Here is a 23415-nt window from a genome sequence, read left to right as displayed (position 1 = left end):
ACTTTTTTTTCTCCCCCTTTCCATTTCTTTTCTCATTCTGGGGGGAAATTGTTGACTTGCAGGAACTGAAGGGAAAGGAAGTGAATCCAGGGAGGGTGCAGACTCTGGAAAGGTTGGCCCAGGTCTCTCTCTCTCTCTCTCTTAAAGACATTGACATCCTTTGCTCCCTCAGCTTGACACATTTATTTGTCTGGCTAAAAGGATGATCTCTTTCCGAATGTTCACAATTAAAGGGGTGGTTTCCCCAGGAGATAGCTGACATTTAAAGGGACAGTAAATTAATATGGGACAGAGATATGTCTAGTGCTGTTATATGGTACACATTAAAAATATTATTTCTGGTTCAGGAACAGAGTCCATTTATTATTATTTCTACCTTTTTAATATAGTACTGTGTATATTTCCAGTCATTTCCAGCAGCAGCAGCTCACCACCAGCTTTTCAAGGGCAATTAGGGATGGGCAATAAGTTCTGGACTCGCCAGTGATGCCCACATCCGATGAATAAATATAAGAGTCATTGCAGTACAGAAGGAGTCCGTTCAGCAACTCGAGTCTATGCCGACTCTCTGTAGAGCAATCCACTCAATGCCATTCCCCCTCTATATCCCTGTTACTCTGTAAGTTTATTTCCTTCAACTGCTCATCCAATTCCATTTTCAAATTCATGATCGTCTCCACTTCCATTAGCCTCGTAGGCAGCGAGCTCCAGGTCAAGACCGCTCGGTACCTAATAAAAGGTCTTGCTCACATCCACCCTCTATTTCTAATCGGGGAAAACAATACTGTATATTCAACACATTTTAGTCCAATAAATATATATATAGCCGAGCGAGCTGCATGAAGATTTTCAGGTCTTTGTATCCAGGAGAGGAAATAGTGAGCATCGATCTGATGATCAGCATAAATCGGCACCTTCAGGAGAATTGGGAGGGTGTATTTTGGTCCAGCAGAACTGAGAATGGAGGGAGTGTGTGTGGAACGGGACAGGAAATAATGTTCCAGAACAACTAGAATTGCCTGTTATGAATTTCTACCCTGTTCTGATAGTGTTGACTTTTGTAAATTCCTTTTACAGGATATTAGAAGGGAAGGGTTTTCAGGCAAAAATCTCAAACCAAACATCATGTCAAGATCTGACAGTCATTTCATTCATTGGGACCAGAATATCGTCGGCCTTTCAATCTACCATTTGAAATCTTTGTCTCTTCTGTCTGCATCAAAAGATTTTAAACATCAGTGTGACTGGAAAAACACCGAGATACACACACCCGAGTGTGAGTGTTGCAGTGCACTGACTGTGGAAAACGCTTTGACCAGTTACACAGACTGAAAAATCATTGCACCATCCACAGTGGTGAGAGACTGTACACGTGTTCTGTGTGTTCGAAGCTTGAACTAATTGTCCCACCTGCAGAAACCCAAGGACATCAGCACCATGGAGAAACTGTGGAAATGTGGGGACTGTGGGAAGGGATTCAGATCCCCATCTAAGCTGGAAACACATCGACGCAGTCACACTGGGGACAGGCCATTCACCTGCTCCGAGTGTGGGAAAAGATTCACTCAGTCATCCCATTTGCAAACATACCAGCAAGTTCACACCAGAGAGAGGCTGTACATGTGCTCTGTGTGTGGGAAAGGATTTACTCAGTCATCCCATCTGCAGACACACCAGCAAGTTCACAACAGGGAGAGACCATTCCCCTGCTCTGAGTGTGGGAAGGGATTCACTCGGTTATCCCATCTGCTGACACACCAGCGAGTTCACACCGGAGAGAGGCCGTTCACCTGCACCATGTGTGGGCAGCAATTTACTCAGTCATCCAGCCTGCTGAGACACCATGCCAGTCACACCAATAAGAGACTCTTTAAATGCTCTGTCTGTGGGTGTGGCTTCAAAAGTGCTGTGGTTCTGATGGCCCACCAGCGCATTCACACTGAGGAGAGACCGTTCAGCTGCTCTCACTGTGCAAAGAGCTTTGGAACGTCATCCAGCGTTCAGACACACCAGCGAGTTCACACTGGAGAGAGACCATTCACCTGCTCTGAGTGTGGGAAAGGATTCAGTGATTCATCCAACATGCAGAAACACCAGCGAGTTCACAAGTGATTGCAGGGTTTGGATTCTGCTGTTATTGATGCTGTTAATCACATCCAGAACTGAACCATGTTCATTCTGACACTTGGTGAAGTGGGAGGGTCGGAGGGTTTCTTTCTGCTGGACTGACCAGTCTCACGACTTTGCTTCCAGTGGCTGATGCTCTTTGAACCTGGGAGTGCACATGTTCAGCAGAGCTGATCAAGTCCATTTCTTTTATCCTGGAGAGTAAATAATGTTTTTCCAACACGACAGGTAGATCTAATATAAATATGTTTGTCTCTGTTCCGTTGAGTCTACAGCACAGGGCCAGGTCAGTCGGCTCAATTGGTCTATGTCAGTATTTAAGCTCCACATGAGCCTCCACCCACCCCTCTTCATCTCCCCCATCAGCATATCCTTTTATTTCTTTCTACCTCATGTATGTATCTAGCTTCCCCTTAAATGTCTTCATGCTATTCACCTGAACCACTCACTGTGGTAGTGAGTTCCACAATCTCACGACTCACTGGGTAAAGAGGTTTCTCATGAATCCCTATTGGATTATTGAACCCCTTCATCATCTTAAAGACTTCCATCAGGACACCCTTCAGTCTTCTCTTTTCTAGAGAAAAGCAGCCCAGCCTTTCCTGAGGGTTAAATGCTCTCAATTCTGGTATTATTCTTGTGAGTCTTTGTTGCCCCTTCTCCAGTGCCTCTATTTCCTTTTTCTAAATGGAGATCACAGTCATTAGGGCAGACGAGTCCATTCAGCCCATCGTGTCAATGCTGGCTCACTGCAGAGCAAACCATTCAGTCACATTGCCTCGTTCTATCCCTGTTGCCCTGAAAATTTATTTCCCTCAACTACCCATCCAATTTCCTTTTCAAACCGTTCACTGTCTCTGCTTCCACCCACCTCACAGACAGCGAGTTCTAGGTCATTACCACTCACTGTGTAAAAATGTTCCTCCTCAAATCCCCACCATATCTTTTCATTTTCATTCTTTCATGGGGTATGGTTGTCACTGGCTGGGCCAGCATTTACTGCCCATCCCTAATTGCCCTTGAGAAGGTGGTACTGAGCTGCCATCTTGAACGGCTACAGTCCATGTAGTGTAGGTACACCCACAGTACTGTTAGGGAGTTCCAGGATTTTGACCCAGCGACAGTGGGTCAGGAACGATGATGGAGATATATCTCCAGTACAAAACCTTAAATCTGTGTCCCCCCTCATCTTTGTATCATCAGTGAATGGGAACAGCTTTTCTTTGTCCACCTTATCTAAACCTGTCATAATCTTGTACACCTCTATCAAATCTCCCCTCAACCTCCTTTGCTCCAAGGAGAACAACCCCAGCTTCTCCAACCTAACCTTGTGGTTAAAATCCCTCATCCCTGGAACCATTCTGGTAAATCTCCTCTCCAGTCTCTCAGGGACCCTCACATCCTTCCTAAAGTGTGGTGGCCAGAAGTGGACTCAATACTTTAGTTGTGGCCTAACCAGAGCTTTATAAAGGTTCAGTAAAACTTCCCTGCTTTTGTTTCAATCCCTCTATTTCTGAAGCCCAGGATCCCATGTGCTTTGCTAATTCTTCTCTCACTCTGTCCTGCCACCTTCAATGATCTCTGCACATGGGCTCCCTCTGTCCCTGCTCACTCTTTAGAACTGTGCTATTAAGTCTATATTTCCTCTCCCTATCCCCTCTGCCAAATCCCATCACCTCACACTTCTCTGTATTAAATTCCATCTGCCACTTCAGAGAATGTTAAGGGGAGATTTAAGTGTTAAACTAAACATAGAGAGAAGAGGAGGCACTGCTTACTTTAATATGTCACCCACAATTGAAGATGATCCCCTCCCTTTAAATGCACACGAGGCTCATAGAGCACAGAAGGAGGCCATTCAGCCCATCGTGCTCTTGCCGGCTCTTTGAAAGAGCTGTCCAATTAATCCCATCGCCCTGCAATTTTCTTTTCCTTTCAAGAATCTGTCCCATTCCCTTCTGAAAGATACAGTTGAATTTGCTTCCAGCGCGTTTTCAGGCAGTGAATTTGAAATCACAACATCTCGCTGTGATTTTCAAAACAAAAAAATCTTCATCTTGGATGTGGTGTGTTTGAATGTTCACAATTAAACAAGGACTTGCATTTATATAGCACCTTTCAAGACGACAGGATGTCCCAAAGCGCTTTACAGCCAAAGAAGTACTTTTGAGGTGTCGTCACTGTTGTAATGTAGGAAATGCGGCAGCCAATTTACACACAGCAAGATCCCACAAACAGCAATGGGATAGTGACCAGATGATCTGTTTTTAATGATGTTGATTGAGAGATGGATCTTACCCAGGACACTGGGGACAACTCCCCTGCTCTTCTTTGAAATAGTGGCTGTGGGATCTTTCACATCCACCTGAGAGGACAAACAAGGCTGGCAGTTTAATATCTCATTCGAAAGAAGGTTGCACTGACAGTGCAGCACTCCCTCAGTGCTGGCACTGGGAATGTTGGCTTTGATTTTTGTCCTCAGGTCTTGGGTGTAGGATTTGATCCCACAGCCTCCTGACCCAGAGATGAGAGTGTTACCCACTGAGCCACGGCTGACACTATAGACAATACCAAGTTAGAAACGAAAAGTTACCCTTTGCCTCCAGCGTCTAATTCTAATAATAAAAACCCCAGTATAAATAACAAGTGTTTGACTGACAAATGTTGAAGTGTTGGTTCAGAGCCACAAGCTTCAACTTCCCATTTGAGCCACTAGCACCTTTCTGACTCTCTATTCCTGGTGTCAATGACAGCCAGGCGACGGAGCTGAGGGCTGAATTTAGCTGAGAATAACAGGGCCTGTGCCCCGGTTGGGAAACTGCCATGGGCGTCACACTGATAGAGAGACAGGAAGGTGCTGGAGGACTGACTGGGAAATGGGCCTCCAACCAATCAGGGCGCAGGAGGGGGTGACCGGGGCTGATGGCGACCCGACCCCGGGGTTCAGTGCCCCTGTGTCCAGAGTGGGAGTCACAGGAACAGGTTACAGAGGAGTCGAAGAGAAACCATTTGGGTCCAGAACACTGAGCGCATTCTTTTACTCTGGTTGTCTTTGATCCTCAAGTAACTTTCTGTTTGTTTTTTTAACCATGTTCAATTTCATTGATAAACTTTTATCAGTAAAAATATTTGATTTTTCTGGGCTTTTCATGATTAGATTTCTGCACTTGAAGGAAGTGGGTGAGAGGGGTTGGCAGGCTCTTTAATAGAAAATGAGTCCCTCTAAGATAATTGGCAAAGGAGCCAGAGGGAGAGATGAGATTTTATTTTTGACACAGCGATGTTAGGAAATGGGGGTCAGGGAGTCAATTAACCCTTTATCCCCTTTTCCAAACTCTGAAATGATTCACAGTGATAACCCTTATTGGTGGCAGTGGTTAGATTTTATTCAGTATAAATAAGACCTGACACATGCTCATGTCTGAGCAGTAGTATCAAAGTGCAGCAGCATTACCATTACACTCTGGGTAGAAGCACCATCTCCACGTAAATGCTCCCTGGTCTGATGCCAGATGCCAGGGCACCAGTCAATGCAATATGTAAAACCTCTACAAATCTCTGTGCTCCGGGAATTCCTTCTGATACTGGACCATGGAGACTGATTTAACCCAATCATTGCTGAGCTAACATTTGAATGGACCAATTACAAAACCCGTCATTGAACCATCTGTACCCGCCCAAGCCACATCAAACTCTCAAACAATTGGCTTCCCACGCTCCGTTCCCAGTACAGGGAGTCGGCATTCCCAGGCCAAGCAGTGAAAACATGGTGGCCTTGACACCCAGGTGTCATCTAGGATTCAAGGCACTCTTGTTTTCTCTGTCCTCTGGGAGCTGTTCATCTCCCTGTTCCCACAGAGCAAGTCGTCTGTTCTCAGCTCTGTCAGATTTCTGCTGAAGTTTGGCCCCTTTTACACCTTTCAGATCAATAAAACATTTGGTCAATGAAGACCCAAGCCACAATTTCCCATCCTGTCACCTGTCAACCATCCTCACCCAGACAGTAATCACAACAGGAATAAAAACAGGAGAAGTGTAACAATCAAGTTAAAAATAAATGCACAGTCTGTCATAATTTTTAATTCAGTGTTCACTAATTAGCAAGAAAACCCAAAGTAGGGAGTCCCCCAGGATTCTTACAGCCCACATCTTGAGGGGGAGGAGAACTCTCTCTCCGACCCCTCACTCAATTTCACTCCGTTATTTTCCAGTTCTGTTCTGACCCACCTGGGGCAACATCTACTCGATCTTTTCTTCTCTTGAAGGAGCACCATGAGTTCTAGTTTACTAGTACATAAGGACATATGCTTCCAGCAACAGATCAAGCATGGATGTAAAAGATTCTCCAGCTCTCTCCTTATCCCTGCCCAGCTTGTGGACATTTCTCACTCAGTATTATTTCTCCCAAGCCCTTAATTGACCCAATCCAAATGTTTATCTCTGCTAGTTCAATTTTAGTCACTTTTTGAACATGACCAGTGTGTTTAATTCTATACTGATTGTTTTACAGTCAGTTTCCCTCTGGAGTATGTGTCAATGCTTTGATGATGTCAGAATATTGTCTCATTCTCATTACATCAACCATTTCATGTCATGTTGTTTGTCAAGTAGCTGTGTATGTTTGGGACCCATTTCTCAGTCCACTTCACCATGAATTTACGCGTCCTATTGTCTTCACATGTAACAAATCACATCTGCACACTCACACCGGTATCCCAATGTCAGGCCACATATTCTGACCTTTCAGGTGCGCTTATCAAAAGATCAAAGTGAGTGTCTGTCTTTGCTTATCTCCCCCTGTTCTGGTCCTGATATTTCAGATCATGGCCAGACTGTCAAATGTGGTTTTCTTTAAAACAAAATTCATAGGTAAGGATTTAAAGATATCCCAGAGAAATCTATCAACTTATTCATCTCATCTACATCTCCATGACTTTCACTAGAATGTAGGTGGATACCAGATTGATACATTCCACTGATCACCCGGGTGAGTTACTCCAATTCCTTCACTGTCCAATACAATATATTCATCATATCTTTAAAACAGAAATCAAACATTCCCAATTGATTTCAGGTATTAACATATTGTTTGTTTTTTATTTTAGATGTCAGGCTGGGGTTGTTTTCCTTGAATCCGGGAGGTTGAGGGGAGATTCCATAGAGGTGTACAAGATTATGACGGGTTCAGATAAGGTGGACAAAGAAAAGCTGTTCCCATCAGTTGATGGTACAAGGATGAGGGGGACACAGATTTCAGGTTTTGGGCAGGAGATGCAGGGGGGATGTGAGGAGGAATATTTTCACACAGTGAGTGGTAATGACCTGGAACTCGCTGCTTATGAGGAGGGTGGAAGCAGAGATGATGAACAATTTCAAAAGGCAATTGGATGGGCAGTTGAGGGAAATAAACTTTCAGGGATTCAGTGATAGAATGGGGAAATGTGTCTGACTGGATTACTCTACAGAGAGCTAGCATGGACTCAATGGGCTGAAGCGTCTCCTTGTATATCTTAATGACTCCATGACCCAAAGAGAGAAATTTCAGCTGCCCCAATTTCTCCAACTCACTTAAGTCCCTCATCCCTGGTGCCATTGTTGTCAATCTCTTCTGCACTCTCTCGAAGAATTTCACACTAAAGCGTGGGGCCCAGATATAAGGCTCCATTCTCGAGGGATAGAATTGAAAAGCAGGGAGGTTATGTGCAACTTTTTTCAAACCATGGTTAAGACTACACTGTGAATACTGTCAACATTTGTGATCTCCATTTTGAAAAAGGAAATAGAGGCACTGGAGAAGGGGCAACAAAGATTCACAAGAATAATACCAGAACTGAGAGCATTTACCCCTCAGGAAAGGCTGGGGCTGCTTTTCTCTCAAAAAGAGAAGGGTGACCTGATGGAAGTCGTTAAGATGATGAAGGGATTCAACAATCCAATAGGGATTTCGTAAGAAACCTCTTTACCCAGCCAGTGGTGAGAATGTAGAACTCACTACCACATTGAGTGGCTGAGGTGAATAGCATGAATACATTTAAGGGGAAGCTAGATACATACATGAGGGAGAAAGGAATAGAAGGATATGCTGATGGGGGGAGTTGAAGAGGGGTAGGTGGAAGCTCATGTGGAGCATAAATACTGACATAGACCAATTCAGCCGACTGGCCTGGCCCTTTGCTGTGGACTCAGTGGAACAGAGACAAATGTATTTATTTTATATCTACCTGTAGTGGTCGGAAAAACACTATTTGCTATCCAGGATAAAATAAATGTACTTTATTAGCTTTTGTGGATCATTTCAGTGGAAATGTGCACTCCCAGGCTCAAAGAATATCAGCCCACTGGAAACAAGTCATGAGACCGGCCAGTTCAGCCTCTGACCCTCCCACTTCACCAAGAGTGAGAATGAACATGGTTCAGTTCTGGATGTGATTAACAGCAGCAATAACAGCAGAATCCAACCCCTGTAATCACTTGTGAACTTGCTGGTGTGTCAGCAGGTTGGTTGACTGAGTGAATCCCTTCCCACATGTGGAGCATGTGAAAAGCTTCTCCATGGTGTGAACTCGCTGGTGTATCAGCAGGCTGGATGTATCTCTGAATCTCTTCCCACACACACAACAGATGAACGACTTCTCCCCACTGTGAACTCGCTGGTGAGAAAGCAGGGTGGATGACTGCGTGAATCCCTTCCCACACACAGAGCAAATGAATGGCCTCTCCCCAGTGTGAACCCGCTGGTGTATCAGCAGCTTGGATAACTGAACGAATTCCTTTCCACATTCAGAACAAGTGAATGGCCTCTCACCATTGTGAACTGGCTGGTGTGTCAGCAGGTGGGATAACTAATTAAATGCCTTGCCACACTCAGAGCAGCTGAATGGCCTCTCCCCGGTGTGAACTCGCTTGTGTTTCTGCAGATTGGACGAATTAGTAAATCCCTTCTCACACTCAGTACAGATGAATGGTCTCTCCCTGGTGTGAACTTGCTGATGTGTCTGCAAGTGGGATAACAGAGTGAATGCCTTCCCACACTCAGAGCAAGTGAATGGCAGCTCCCCGCTGTGAACTCGCTGGTGTGTCTGCAAGTTGGATACCCAAGTGAATCCCTTCCCGCATTCAGAGCAGGTGCATGGTCTTTCCCCAGTGTGAACTCGCTGGTGCATCAGCAGGTTGGATGAATCACTGAATCCCGCCCCACACTCAGGGCAGGTGAACGGCCTCTCCCCGGTGTGACTGCGTTGATGAATCTCCAGTTCAGACAGGGCTTTGAATCCCTTCCCACAGTCCCTACATTTCCACGGTTTCTCCATGGTGCGCGTGTACTTGTGTCTCTCCAGATTCAATGATCAAAGGCAGCTTGATCCACACACAAAACACACATGCGGTCCATCCCCACTGTGAATGGGGCAATGATTTTACAGCCTGTATGTCTGGTTAAAGCTCTTTCCACAGTCAGTGCACTGGAACACCCTCATTCAGGTGTGTGTGTCTCTCTCAGTACTTTTCCAATCACATTGAGGCTTAAAATCTTTTGAGCAGACAATAACAGACAAACATTTTCCTGCTCGGTTCAAAGGGCCAATGATATTCAAGACCCAATTAATCAAATTAGTCTGTCAGATCTTGAAGTGAATCTTGTTTTGAGATTTCTGTCTGCAAATCTTCCCCTTCTGATATCCTGTAAAAGGAATTTACAAAAATCATCACTGTCAGTACAGGGTAGAAATTAAGAGACAATTCTAGTTTGTATGGAACATTCTTTCCCCTCTCATTCTCCAAAAGCTGTAAATCTCCATCCCACACACTCTCCCTCCATTCTCACGCTGTTGTACCTAATACACACCTTCCCAATTCTCCTGAAGGTGCCAATTCATGCTGGTTGACAGATCCAGGGTCATCGTTTCCTGTCCTGGAGCCAAAGACCTGAAAATCTTCAGACAGGCTGCTAACCTAAATATCTATGTCTATATATATGTATATTGACTGATTAGCAATACAGAGTGGATGAGGTGAAACTTTAATTCTGCAGCAAGTGTTAATGGCCTGAAACTCACTGCCGATGAGGATGGTGGAAGCAGAGACAATCAATGATTCCAAAATGAAACAGAATGGGACACCTGAAGGAAATAAACTTGCAGAGGAACTGGGATATAGAAGGGAATGGGACTGACTGGATTGCTCCTCAGTGACTAAGCGTGGACTCGAGTTGCTGAATATAACCTTTCTCTAATATAATGACTCTGGCTGGAAATATATAACTGTAGGTACGATACTATATTATAAACCAACAAATAAGAATAAATGAAGTTTATAAAGCCTTAAATAATATATGGACAAGGCATCATGTAACAACTAGACATATCTCCGTCTTATATTCATTTACTGCCCCATTAAATGTCAGCAATCTCTTGGGGAAATCATCCCTTTAATTGTGAACATGAGGAAAGAGACCATCCTTTTAGCCAGACAAATAAATGCGTCAAGCAGAGGGAGCAAAGGATGTCAATGTCTTTAAGAGAGAGACCTGGGCCAACCTTTCCAGAGTCTGCACCCTCCCTGGATTCACTTCCTTTCCCTTCAGTTCCTGCACGTCAACAATTTCCCCCCAGAATGAGAAAAGAAATGGAAAGGGGGAGCAAAGAAAGTGTTTTACTCACAGATGTTGGAAACAGGAGGAAGTTTTAGTCTGTGTGAAGCTCAATATTCATTCACACAAAACCTGCTCTCTGATTGGCTGGAGGACCATAGTCCTTCCGGTCCTCCAAGTCTTCCCATTGGTCATCCTTCAGCATAAAGTGAAGGGGTGGGCTCTACCCCGCACATGCGCAGCTTCCCCTCTCCCTTGGACATGCGCAATCCCGGGCCGCCCGCCCACGCGGCGGATGGAGCGGTTTCCCCAACAAGGGGGATTGTGGGAGCTGCGGCCGCCATTCCTCATCTGGAGCCCAGTCTCCAAACTCCTGGCACTGGAATGACAGTGGGGGTGGGGGGCGCAGTGACCCCACCCTGACACAAAGTACATGGTCGACAGATTGGGGAGAGCAATTGGTGAGTGTGAAACTGAACCCAAGAGTCAGCACCTTCAGGGGAGGAGAAATTGGGAAAAAGCAGGAGGAGATAAGTCGGATGCATTAGTTACAATCAATAGAGAGGAGGGAATGTCTAGGGCACAGAGATTTATAGCTCAAGATGCGGCAGGATAGTGACATTTTCAGTGGGCTGGTGTTCCAGAGACCCTGGGTTATTCTCTGAGGACCCGAGTTCGACTGAGAAAAATGGAGTTGGATGTTGTCTGACATAATCTTGAACAACTTTTGTTTCAAAATGCCCCTTGGGACCTTGACCTTGAACCTGCAAAGGACTGTGTCAGAGTTAATGGCCATACTGGGCTCGATTACATTGAAAATACAGCTCAGAAACAGCACGTTTTGTCACATTATGTTACATTAAAGGTGCTATATAAATACAGGTTGTTGTTTTATTGAAGGCTGCCACTTGAACTCCGTCACTGCCCCCTAACTCCAAGACCCCTATGATGAAAGTCTGATCAACAATCTCATTCCCACAGCATAGCCCAGTCCAGCCCAGCCCAGCCATTCTCAGTGAATCTCCTCTTCTCAGGCTCCCTTGTGACTGTCCCTGCTCTCTCACTGTGCTGAGTTCATGTGTGAACAAAGCATTTTTGTCTTCAGATTTTCACTCTGAAAGGTTTAATGCATCAGGAGACAATGAATAGGCTGGGTCACTTCACTCTTGGAAAGACAAGCCTGAGAGCTAATGGATGTTTTTATAATTCTGAAAGGCTTTGATAGACACAGAGAATGTTTCCACTTGTAGGAGGAAGAGCAAAACTAGAGGCCATCAACAAAAGATAAATCTAATCGGGAATTCAGGAGAAACTTCTTTACCAGAGAGCGGTGAGAATGTGGATCTCGCTACCACAGGGAGTGGTGGAGGTGAATAACCTGGATACATTTAAAGGGAAGCTGGGTAAACACATCGGGGAGAAATGAACAGAAGGATTCACTGAGGGTGAGATGAGAAAGAATGAGAGGAGGCTCAAGTGAAGTATAAACACTGGCATGGATTGGGTGGGCTGAATGACCTGTTTTTGTGCTGTATATTCAATGTAATTGAACCTGGTATTGCCTTTAACTCTGACATAGTCAATTCCGGGTTAAAGAGAAACAGTTTAACTCACAAAAGAACATTTCAGCTCATTGTTTCCAGCCATTGTCCAATCACTGCCTCTTGTCAGTCAGGTGTCCGAGTGAGGAGCCAAGACATTCAATTCAACTACAAATATCTCATGTGATTGGTTCCAATATAACTTTGAAGAGCAGATCTATTGAAATTGGACTGAAACTATTTAAATTTACTGGGCCCCAGTCATTTCATTATTATTTATCAGCCAATCTTTTTCATATTGGAGAGTCTGTTTCATCCAGCACAATGCAGCCCACATTAATGACACCCCGTCTGCCACCTTAAATATTCACTCCCTCCACCAGTGCCGTACATGTGGCTGCAGCGTGTACCATCTACAAGATGCACCGCATTGACTGACCGAAGCTCCTTCAACATCACCTTCCAAACCCACTACTTCTGCCATCTCGAAGAGCAACAGACACATGGGAACAGCATCAGTGGAGATTCCCCTCCGAGTGGCGCACCATCCTCACTTGGATCTCTATTGCTCAAGAAGAAAAGCGCGAGAGACGCCGGCAGTTGAAGAGAAGCGCGAGAGGAGCCGGGAGTTGAAGAGAAGCGCGAGAGAATCCGGCAGTTGAAGAGAAGCGCGAGAGGAGCCGGGAGTTGAAGAGAAGCGCGAGAGGAGCCCGCAGTTGAAGAGAAGCGCGAGAGACGCCGACAGTTGAAGAGAAGCGCGAGAGGAGTCGGGAGTTGAAGAGAAGCGCGAGAGGAGCCGGCAGTTGAAGAGAAGCGCGAGAGGAGCCGGCAGTTGAAGAGAAGCGCGAGTGGAGTCGGGAGTTGAAGAGAAGCGCGAGAGGAGCCGGCAGTTGAAGAGAAGCGCGAGAGGAGCCGGCAGTTGAAGAGAAGCGCGAGAGGAGTCGGGAGTTGAAGAGAAGCGCGAGAGGAGCCGGCAGTTGAAGGGAAGCGCGAGAGGAGCCGAGAGTTGAAGAGAAGCGCGAGAGGAGCCGGCAGTTGAAGAGAAGCGCGAGAGGAGTCGGGAGTTGAAGAGAAGCGCGAGAGGAGCCGGCAGTTAAAGAGAAGCGCGAGAGGAGTCGGGAGTTGAAGAGAAGCGCGAGAGGAGCCGGCAGTTGAAGGGAAGCGCGAGAGGAGCCGCCAGTTGAAGAGAAGCGCGAGAGGAGCCGGCAGATGAAGAGAAGCGCGGGAGGAGTCGGGAGTTGAAGGGAAGCGCGAGAGGAGCCGGCAGCTGAAGAGAAGCGAGAGAGGAGCCGGCAGTTGAAGAGAAGCGCGAGAGGAGCCCGGAACCGAAGGGAAGCGCGAGAGGAGCCGGCAGTTGAAGGAAAGCGCGAGAGGAGTCGGGAGTTGAAGAGAAGCGAGAGAGACGCCCGGAGTTGAAGGGAAGCGAGAGAGGGGCCGGCAGTTGAAGGGAAGCGCGAGAGGAATCGGGAGTTGAAGGGAAGCGCGAGAGGAATCGGGAGTTGAAGGGAAGCGCGAGAGGAGCCGGCAGTTGAAGGGAAGCGCGAAGAGGAGCCGGGAGTTGAAGGGAAGCGCGAGAGGAGCCGCCAGTTGAAGAGAAGCGCGAGAGGAATCGGGAGTTGAAGGGAAGCGCGAGAGGAATCGGGAGTTGAAGGGAAGCGCGAGAGGAGTCGGGAGTTGAAGAGTCACCAGCTGCAGATCCTGCAAGCTCGGGTTTTGGAGTTGAAGCGGCGGCTGGGAACACTGGAGCATCCACGAGGTGGAGAGTATCATGGATAGAAGGTATAGAGAGGGGAATGGCCTCTCAGGGGTAAGCAGCAACAGCCAAATTCGTTACATCACGCTTGGCTCTGCTGCACAGGGGAGGAGTAAAAAGTGTGGGAATGCAATAGTTATAGGGGATTCAGTTGTAAGGGGAATAGATAGGCGTTTCTGTGGCCGGAAATGAGACTCCAGGATGGTATGTTGCCTCCCTGGTGCAAGGGTCAAGGATGTCTCAGAGCGGCTACAGGACATTCTGAACGGGGAGGGTGAACAGCCAGTGGTCGTGGTACACATTGCTACAAATGGCAGAGGTAAAATTCTAGAGTCCATTATAAAAGATGTAATAGCTGCGCACATGGAAAACAGTGGCAGAATCGGACAGAGTCAGCATGGATTTATGAAAGGGAAATCATGCTTGACAAATCTACTGGAATTTTTCGAGGATGTAACCAGTAGAGTTGATGAGAGGGAGCCAGCGGATGTGGTTTACTTGGACTTTCAGAAGGTTTTCGACAAAGTCCCACATTAGAGATTGGCGTGTAAAATTAAAGCGCATGGGATTGGGGGTCGTGTATTGAGATGGATAGAAAACTGGTTGGCAGACAGGAAAGAAAGAGTAGGAATAAACGGGTCTTTTTCCGAATGGCAGGCAGTGACTAGTGGGATACTGCAGGGATCGGTGCTGGGACCCCAGTCATTCACAATATATATTAATGATTTAGATGAGGGAATTAAAAGTAATGTCTGCAAATTTGCAGATGCCACAAAGCTGGGTGGGAGGGTGAGCTGTGAGGAGGATGTAGAGATGTTTCAGTGTGATTTGGACAAGCTGAGTGAGTGGGCAAATGCATGGCAGATGCAGTATAATGTGGACAAATGTGAGGCTATCCATTTTGGTAGCAAAAACAGGAAGGCACATTATTATCTGAATGGCTATAAATTGAGAGAGGGGAATGTGCAACGAGACTTGGGTGTCCTTGTACACCAGTCGCTGAAGGTAAGCATACAGGTGCAGTAGGCCGTAAAGAAGGCAAATGGTATGTTAGCTTTCATAGCCAGAGGATTCGAGTACAGGAACAGGGATGTCTTGCTGCAATTGTATAGGGCCTTGGTGAAACCATGCCTGGAATATTGTGTGCAGTTTTGGTCTCCTTATCTGAGGAAGGATGTTCTTGCTAAAGAGGGAGTGCAGCGAAGGTTTACCCGACTGATTTCTGGGATGGCGGGACTGACATATGAGGAGAGATTGAGTCGATTAGGATTATATTCACTGGAGTTCAGAAGAATGATGGGGGATCGCATAGAAACCTATAAAATTCTAACAGGACTAGACAGGATAGATGCAGGAAGGATGTTCCCGATGGTGGGGGCGTCCAGAACCAGGGGTCACAGTCTGAGGATATGGGGTATACCATTTAGGACTGAGATGAGGAGAAATTTCTTCACCCAGAGAATGGTGAGCCTGTGGAATTCGTTACCACAGAAAGTAGTTGAGACCAAAACATTGTATGCTTTCAAGAAGGAGTTAGATGTAGCTCTTGGGGCAAAAGGGATCAAAGGATATGGGGAGAAAGTGGGAGCAGGCTATTGAGTTGGATGATCAGCTATGATCATAATGAATGGTGGAGCAGGCTCGAGGGGCCAAATGGCCTGCTCCTGTTCCTAGTTTCTATGTATAAAAAGGGATGAGGTCCTAAAAGCAGAATAGAGGGAGTTAGGAAATAAGTTGAAAAGTAGGACCTCAAAGGCAGTGATCTCAGGATTACTACCAGTGCCACGTGCTAGTCAGAGTACAAATAGCAGGATATATTGGATGAATACATGACTGAAGAGATGGTGCGAGGGGGAGGGTTTCAGATTCCTGGGACTTTGGGACCGGTTCTGGGCAATTTGGGACCAATACAAACCGGCCGGGTTACACGTGGGCAGGACCGGGACTGATGTCCTAGGGGGAGCATTTGCCAGAGTGGCTGGGGAGGGTTTAAGCTAAAATGGCAGGGGGGTGGGAACCTATGCAAGGGGTCAGAGGAAGGGAAATCAAGGACATGAACTAAAGACAGAAAGGGGAATTAGAAAAGTGATAGGCAGAGAAATCAAGGGCAAGAATCAAATAGGACTTCAGTGAAAAGTAGTGGGAATGGGACAAGTAATGTTAAAAAGACAAGCCTTAAGGCTTTGTGCCTTAACGCAAGGAGCATTTGCAATAAAGTGGATGAATTAAACATGCAAATAGATGTAAACAGGTACGATATAGTCGGGATTACGGAGACATGGCTGTGGGATGACCAGGGATGGGAACTGAACATCCAGGGGTATTCGGTATTTAGGAAGGACAGACAAAAAAGAAAAGGCAGTGGAGTTGCATTGCTGGTTAAAGAGGAAATTAATGAATAGTGAGGAAAGATATTAGCTCTGATGATGTGGAATCTGTTTGGGGAGAACTGAGAAACACTAAGGGGCAAAAAACATTAGTGGGGGTTGTATATAAACCCCCAAACTATAGTGGTGATGTTGGGAATGGCATTAAAAAGGAAATTAGAGATGCATGCAATAAAGGAACATCTATAATTATGGGTGGCTTTAATCTGCATATAGATTGGGCAAATCAAATTAGTAACAATACTGTAGAGGAAGAATTCCTGGAGTGCATATGGGATGGTTTTCTGGGCCAATACGTTGAGGAACCAACTGGAGAACAGACCATCCTAGACTGGGTATTTTGTAATGAGAAAGGAATAATTGACAATCTAAGTGTGCAAGGCTCCTTGGGGATGAGCGACCATAAGATGATAGAATTCTTCATCAAGATGGAGAGTGACGTAGTTGATTCTGAGACTCGGGTCCTGAATCTTAATAAAGGAAACTACGATGGTATGAGGCGCGGGTTGGCTATGATGGATTGGGAAATGTTATTTAAAGGGATGAGCTCAGTCAGTCTCATACTCTCACCTCTGAGTCTGAAGGTTATGGTTTCAAGTCCCCACTCCAGAGACTTGAGTCCCCCATAATACAGGGCTGGCACTCTTTCAGTCTTCAACTGCCAGGTTCCTAAGCTCTGGAATTCCCTCCCTTAACTCCTCCATATCTCTCTCCTCCTTTTAGACTCTACTTAAAACCTACCTTTTCTTCTCTCACATCAAGGTCTCAATAAACTGTGTCTCCAAAACAAAGCTGATTTATTTGACATTTACCAGAATATTAATCTCCAGCCCAGTTACAGGGGTTATTAAAATCAACAGAAACAAACCCCAACTGTCAGAATGAACATGGTTCAGTCCTGGTTGTGATTAGCAGCAGCAATAACAGCAGAATCCAGCCCCTGGAGTGAACAATGGACTCACTGGTGTGTCAGGAGCTGGGATGAGCGAGTGAATCCATCCCACACTCAGAACATTTAATCAGCCTCTCGCCAGTTTGAACCCACTGCTGGGTGACTGAGTTAATCCATTCCCACATATGGAGTAGGTGAATGGCCTCTCCCCGGTGTGAGCACACACATATTTAATCGAGCTGGATGAGGAACTGAATCCCTTTCCTTCTCCTTCAATCTGACCCACATTGTCATGACCTGCACCATGGGTAGGACAAGGAGGCAGATCCAGAATCCACCCAGCCTTAGCACCAATCTGATCTGCACCCACCATCCAGGCGACTGAGCCAACCAGACCCCATCCCCTACAAGGGATGTGAGTTTCTACGACAACATACACGGTTTAACAGTATGGATAGCTTTGTTTACAGCTCCAATTTCTTTCCACCATGTGGCTGAGCAGAAATCTCTCCTGCTCTTACCACCTGCCATTGGTGTGTGTTGGAAGGTTTTACAAGTTGATGCTAAACCCATTTGTCTGCATCGTGAAGAAACTTTCCTTATCCATCAAGTCCTGGACTGGGACTTGAACCAGGAGCTTCAGGCTCAGAGGCAGGGACACTACCCACTGCTCCACAAGTATCCATTGCCCTCCCCAATATGTCACCCAGCTGTCTACACATTGACAGAGAGTCATATTCTACTCAAAACATTAACTCCGTTTCTCTCTTCACAGGTGATTCCAGACCAGTTGAGTGTCTCCAGCACTTTCTGTTCCTGTTTCAGTCTAAGTGTTTACACTCGAAACCCCTGTTTTGCTAAGGGGACGTCACAATCGAATCCAGTGACTACCCACATGTACTTGGTGTCAGGGTGGGGTCACTGCGCCCCCCACCCCTGCTTTCCATCCCAGTCGCAGGAGTTCGGAGACTGGGCTCCAGATGGGTAATGGCAGCTGCAGCTCCCACAAGCCCCCGCGCTGGGGAAACCGCTCTATCCGCCGCTCAGAGGTGGGATGAATGCAATAAATATCAACATTCCATTTCCTTTCCTAATTACTTGTACCTGAATAGTAACGTTTTGTGGTTCATGTACCAGGTCACCCAGATCCCTCTGTACCTCACAGTTCTGCAATTTCTCTCGATTTAAATAATATGCTTTTTAAAATTCTTCCTCCCAAAGTGGACAAGTTCACATTTTCCTACATTATACTCCATTGGCTGAATTTTTGCCCACTCATTCTTTACAAATTATTTTCCTACATATCTGTGTCATTAGCAAATTTAGCTACCATACATTCCGTCCCGTCATCCAAGTCATTTATAGAAATATTAATGGCTGAAGACACAGCATTGATCTCCTGTGGCACTCCACTTGTAACATCTTACCAACCCGAAAATGACCTATTTATGCCTACTCTCTGTGTGCTGTTAACTAACCAATCCTCTATCCATGCTAATTTGTGACCCCCTCTACCATGAGCTCTTATTTTGTGTAGTGACCTTTTCTGTGGCACCTTATGAAATGCCTTCTGGAAATCTAAGTAAACAACTTCTGCAGGTTCCCCTTTATCCATATTTCTCATTACTTCCTTAAAGAACTTTGATAAATTAGTAAATCACAATGGACTCCCTGAACCCCATTTTCTAACATTGTGTGTCAACAGAAAAATAAAATCTCATTTCCCCCTCTGGCTCCTTTGTCAATTACCTTAGAGGGACTCACTTTCTGTTAAAGAGCCTGCCAACCCCTCTCATCCACTTTCCCTGAAGTGAATAAATACAATCAGTAAATCAAATATTTTATTGATAAAAGTTTAGTAATGAAACAGAACATGGTTAAAAGACAAACAGAAAATTACTTGAGGATCAAAGACAACTAGAGAAAAAGGATGCACACAATGTTCTTGACCCAAATGGTTTCTCTTCGGCTCCTCTGTACCCTGTTCCCATGGCTACCTGCTTTGGACACAGAGGCACTGAACCCTGGGGGTCGTGTCACTGAGCCCTGGGGGTCATTTCGCCATCAGCCCCGGTCACCCCCTCCCATGCCCTGGTTGGTTGGAGGCCCATTTCCCAGTCAGTCCTCCAGCACCTTCCTGTCTCTCTATTAGTGCGACGCCCAAGGCAGTTCCCCAACTGGGGTGCAGGCTCCGTTACTCTTAGCTAAATTCAGCCCTCAGCTCCGTCGCCTGGCTGTCATTGACACGAGCAATCGAGAGACAGAAAGGTGCTGGTGGATCAAATGGGAAGATGAAACTTGTGGCTCTAAACCAAATGTTAGGATCTCTGTAAAGACTGGCAACTTCTAAAAAGAAATTCAAATTCCCAATGAACAAATTAAAGGTTCACATGACAAGACTTCAAGTTTTGTAACTTTTACTGCAACAAACAATCTAGAAGCAACTTTGGCTAAACACCATTTTTGTTGGCAACATATACCTTAAATTATCAAACAGAAATTTGCCATTTTACTTGGAAGATAATCAAAAATCCCACTGCACAGTTATACTGTGTTCCTGAAATAGACACTCAATTATTCTTGAACCTGTCCAAAGTGATTCTTCGCTCCTGAGGGTTTACTTCCATTCTTTTCCTTTCCTTGTCTGGCAACCTTTAACCTCAGAACTGTCTTTCACAGTGAAGGTTCTCCTGGGTCATCCCTCTAATTCAAGCAAGGCAAATCTTCCAGTCTTGTTTTAAATCCTCATGAAATTGATTTTTTCAATGTGAGCACAATGTCCCATCCACATTCCCATGTAGTGAAACAGAGACTTGCCGCCTCTATCAGCTCCGTCTCTCGGACCCTGGTAGACTGATCTGTCTGTGAAATTCAGGGATGCCTTTTAGAAGAATTTTCCAATCTGATCCTACAATGGCTTCCCATGGATCCTTCCTCTAATAAAGCCCTTCCTAAGGGCAAAGTGAATCACATGAGCCTTGTATCCAGGTAGGCATGCTGATTAGTTACCTTTTAGATTCCCAACTTCATTCTATCTTGAAATTAAAGAGAAAATTCAAGCCCAGCCTTGAACATAGTCTGACATTTTCAACACCTTCCTGGGGCTTTGGAGACGAACAGACAAAGTAAATATTGAAGGATGCATGACATTTAGGAAGGACAGGAAGCTAGGAAGAGGTCAAGGGGTGGCACTGTTAATTAATGATGGTATTAGCACAATAGAGAGGGATGGCCTAAGTTCAGGAAACTAGGATGTAGAAGCAGTTTGGGTAGAGATGGGAAATGATAAAGGCACAAAGTCAGTTGTGGGAGTGGTGTACAGGCCCCCTAACAGTAACCACATGGTAGGACAGGGTATAAAGGAAAAAATAATGGGAGCTTTTCAGAAAGGTACGGCAATTATTAAGTGGAATTTTAATCTACATATACACAGAAAAATTCAGATGCGCGACAGTAACCTAGATGGGGAGTTCATCGAATATTTTTCTGATAGTTTCCTAGAACAGCACGTTCTGGAGCCAGAGAGCAGGCTCTCCTCGACCTGGTATTGTGTACCAAGATAAGATTAATTAATGACCTCATAGTGACGAATCCCCTAGGTAGCAGCGATCACAATATGATTGAATTTTACATTCAATTGGAGGGAGAGAAGAGTGGGTCCAAGACTAGCAATAAACTTAAAGAAAGACAATTATGAGGGCATGAAAGCAGAGCTAGCTAAAGTGAATGACAACTTAGGTTATGGGATTGGTCAATAAAGATGCAATGGCAGACATTTAAGGGGATATTTCAGAATATACAGAATAGATACATTCCAACAAGAAATAAAATATCAAAGGAGAGTACCCACCGCCTGTGGTTAACTATAAAAGTTAAAGATAGGCATATCATTGCACAAGGATGGCTGGCAGGACAAAAGATTGGACAGAATATAAAAAACAGCAAAGAATGACTAAAAGATTAAGAACCAGGGAAAAATTAGAGTACGAGAGAAAGCTAGCTGGAAATAGAAAAACAAAGCTTCTCTAGATGTTTAAGAGAGATAAGAGTTAACAAAGTGAGTGTTGGTGTTTTGGAAGTGAGTCTGAGGAATTAATAATGGAAAATAAGGAGATGGCAGATGAATTGAACTGGTATTTTGCATCGGTTGTCACTATAGTGGTTACAAGTAACATCCCAGAAATAGCTGTAAAACAGGAAATGGAAGGGAGCGAGGAACTCAAGAAAATTACAATCACTACAGAAATGGTACTGGGCAAATTGTTGGTGCTTTAGGCTGACAAGAACCCAGGTCCTGATGGACTTCAACCTAGGGTCTTTAAAAAAGTGGCTAGTGAGATAGATGATGAATGGGTTGAAATTTCCCAAAACTTCCTAGATTCAGGAAGGTTCCATTCGATTGGAAAATAGTGAGTATAACTCCTTCATTCAAAAAGGGAGACAGAAAGCAGGCCAGTTAGCTTAACATCTGTCAGAGGGAAAATGTGAGAAGCTATGATTAAAGATGTTATAACAGGGCACTTTGATAAATTCAGGGTAATCAGGCAGAGTCTACATGGTTTTGTGAAAGGGAAATCATGTTTAGCCAACTTATTGGAGTTCGTTGAAGAAGTAACATGCAATGTAGATAAAGGGGAACCGGTGGAACACTAACTTAGATTTCCAGAAAGAATTTGATGAGGTGCCACATCAAAGGTTATTGTGGAAAATAAAGGCTCATTCTGTGGGAGGTAACATATTGGCATGGATAGAAGATTGGCTAGCTAACAGGAAATAGAGGAGGCATAAATAGGTCATTTTCTGGTTGTCAAGATGTAACAAGTGGTGTGCCACAGCGATCAGTGCTGGGGCCTCAACTTTTTACAATTTATATAAATGACTTGGATGAAGGGATCGAATGGATCATGCCTAAATTTGCTGATGGCACAAAGATAAGTAGGAAAGTAAGTTGTGAAGAGGACATAAGGAGACTACAAAAGGATATAGACATGTTAAGGGAGTGAGCAAGGATCTGGCAAATGGAGTGTAATGTGGCAAAATGTGAAATTGTTCATTTTGGCAGGAAGAATACAAACGAAGCATATTATTGAAATGGTGAGAGTTAGCAGAGCTCTGAGATTCAGAGGGATCTGGGTGTCCTTGTGCATGAATAGCAAAAGCTAATTATTCAGGTACACCAAGTAATTAGGAAAGCTAACAGAATGTTATTGTTAGAAGTAGGGAGATTATGCTTCAGTTATACACGGCAATGGTGAGACCACACCTGGAGTACAATATACAGTATTGGTTTCCTTATTTAAGGAAGGACGTAAATGTATTGGAAGCAGTTCAGAGAAGGTTTACTAGACTAATACCTGGAATGGGCAGGTTATCTTATGAGGAAATGTTGGACAGGCTGGGCATGTATCCGCTGGAGTTTAGAAGAGTAAGAGGCAACTTGATTGAAACATATAAGATCCTGAAGGGCCTTGACAGGGTGGATGTGGAAAGGACGTTTCCTCTTGTGGGAGAATCTGGAAATTGGGGTCACGGTTTAAAAGTAACGGGTCGCCTCTTTAAGACAGAGGAGAACATTTTTTTCTCAGAAGGTAGTGAGTCTTTGGAACTCTCTTCCTCAAAGGGCGGGGGAAGCAGAGTCTTTGAATATTTTTAAGGCAGAGCTTGATAGGTTCTTGATAAGCAAGAAAAGGTTATCAGGGGTAGGCAGGAATGTGGGTTTGAGGTTACAATCAGATTAGCCATGAACTTATTGAATGACGGAACAGGCTCGAGGGGCCGAGTGGCCTACTCCTGTTCCTAATTCATATGTGTGTATGTTTCACATCCTTTATAATGGATTTGAGCATTTTCCCTACTACTGATGTCAGGCTAACAAGTCTGTAGTTCCCCGTTTTCTCTCTCCCTCCTTAAATAGTGGGTGACATTTGCCACCTTCCAATTTGCAGGAACCATTCCAGAATCTATAGAATTTTGGTAGATGATCACCAATGCATCCACTATCTTTACAGCCACCTCCTTCAACACTCTGGGATGTAGATCATCAGGTCCAGGGGATTTATCAACTTTCAACCCCATTCATTTCTCCAGTACTACTTTTTTTACCAATACTAATCACTATCAGTTCCTCA

The 23415-nt window shown here is 45.0% G+C and overlaps 4 protein-coding genes and 2 pseudogenes across 5 annotated transcripts in view; 2 read left to right on the top strand and 4 right to left on the bottom strand.

Annotated features, from left to right (window-relative positions):
• The window catches only part of LOC144696962 (uncharacterized), a 36872-nt pseudogene extending 34559 nt beyond the window's left edge, over positions 1 to 2313 (top strand).
• Positions 1 to 23415, bottom strand: part of LOC144698460 (uncharacterized) — a 404975-nt gene that overhangs the window by 55393 nt on the left and 326167 nt on the right. The window lies entirely within an intron of this gene.
• Positions 1 to 23415, bottom strand: part of LOC144697207 (uncharacterized) — a 301742-nt gene that overhangs the window by 96090 nt on the left and 182237 nt on the right. The window lies entirely within an intron of this gene.
• LOC144697338 (uncharacterized) overlaps positions 1 to 23415 on the bottom strand; it is a 264249-nt gene that overhangs the window by 65208 nt on the left and 175626 nt on the right. The gene's annotated exons all lie outside the window — the stretch shown is intronic.
• LOC144696975 (uncharacterized) overlaps positions 1 to 23415 on the top strand; it is a 404367-nt gene that overhangs the window by 287916 nt on the left and 93036 nt on the right. The gene's annotated exons all lie outside the window — the stretch shown is intronic.
• On the bottom strand, positions 8534 to 9437 carry LOC144698459 (uncharacterized; annotated as a pseudogene).

This window comes from Cetorhinus maximus, chromosome 23 (assembly GCF_964194155.1).
Source record: "Cetorhinus maximus chromosome 23, sCetMax3.hap1.1, whole genome shotgun sequence".
NCBI classification, from domain to species: domain Eukaryota; kingdom Metazoa; phylum Chordata; class Chondrichthyes; order Lamniformes; family Cetorhinidae; genus Cetorhinus; species Cetorhinus maximus.
This window is presented reverse-complemented; position numbering and strand designations above follow the sequence as displayed.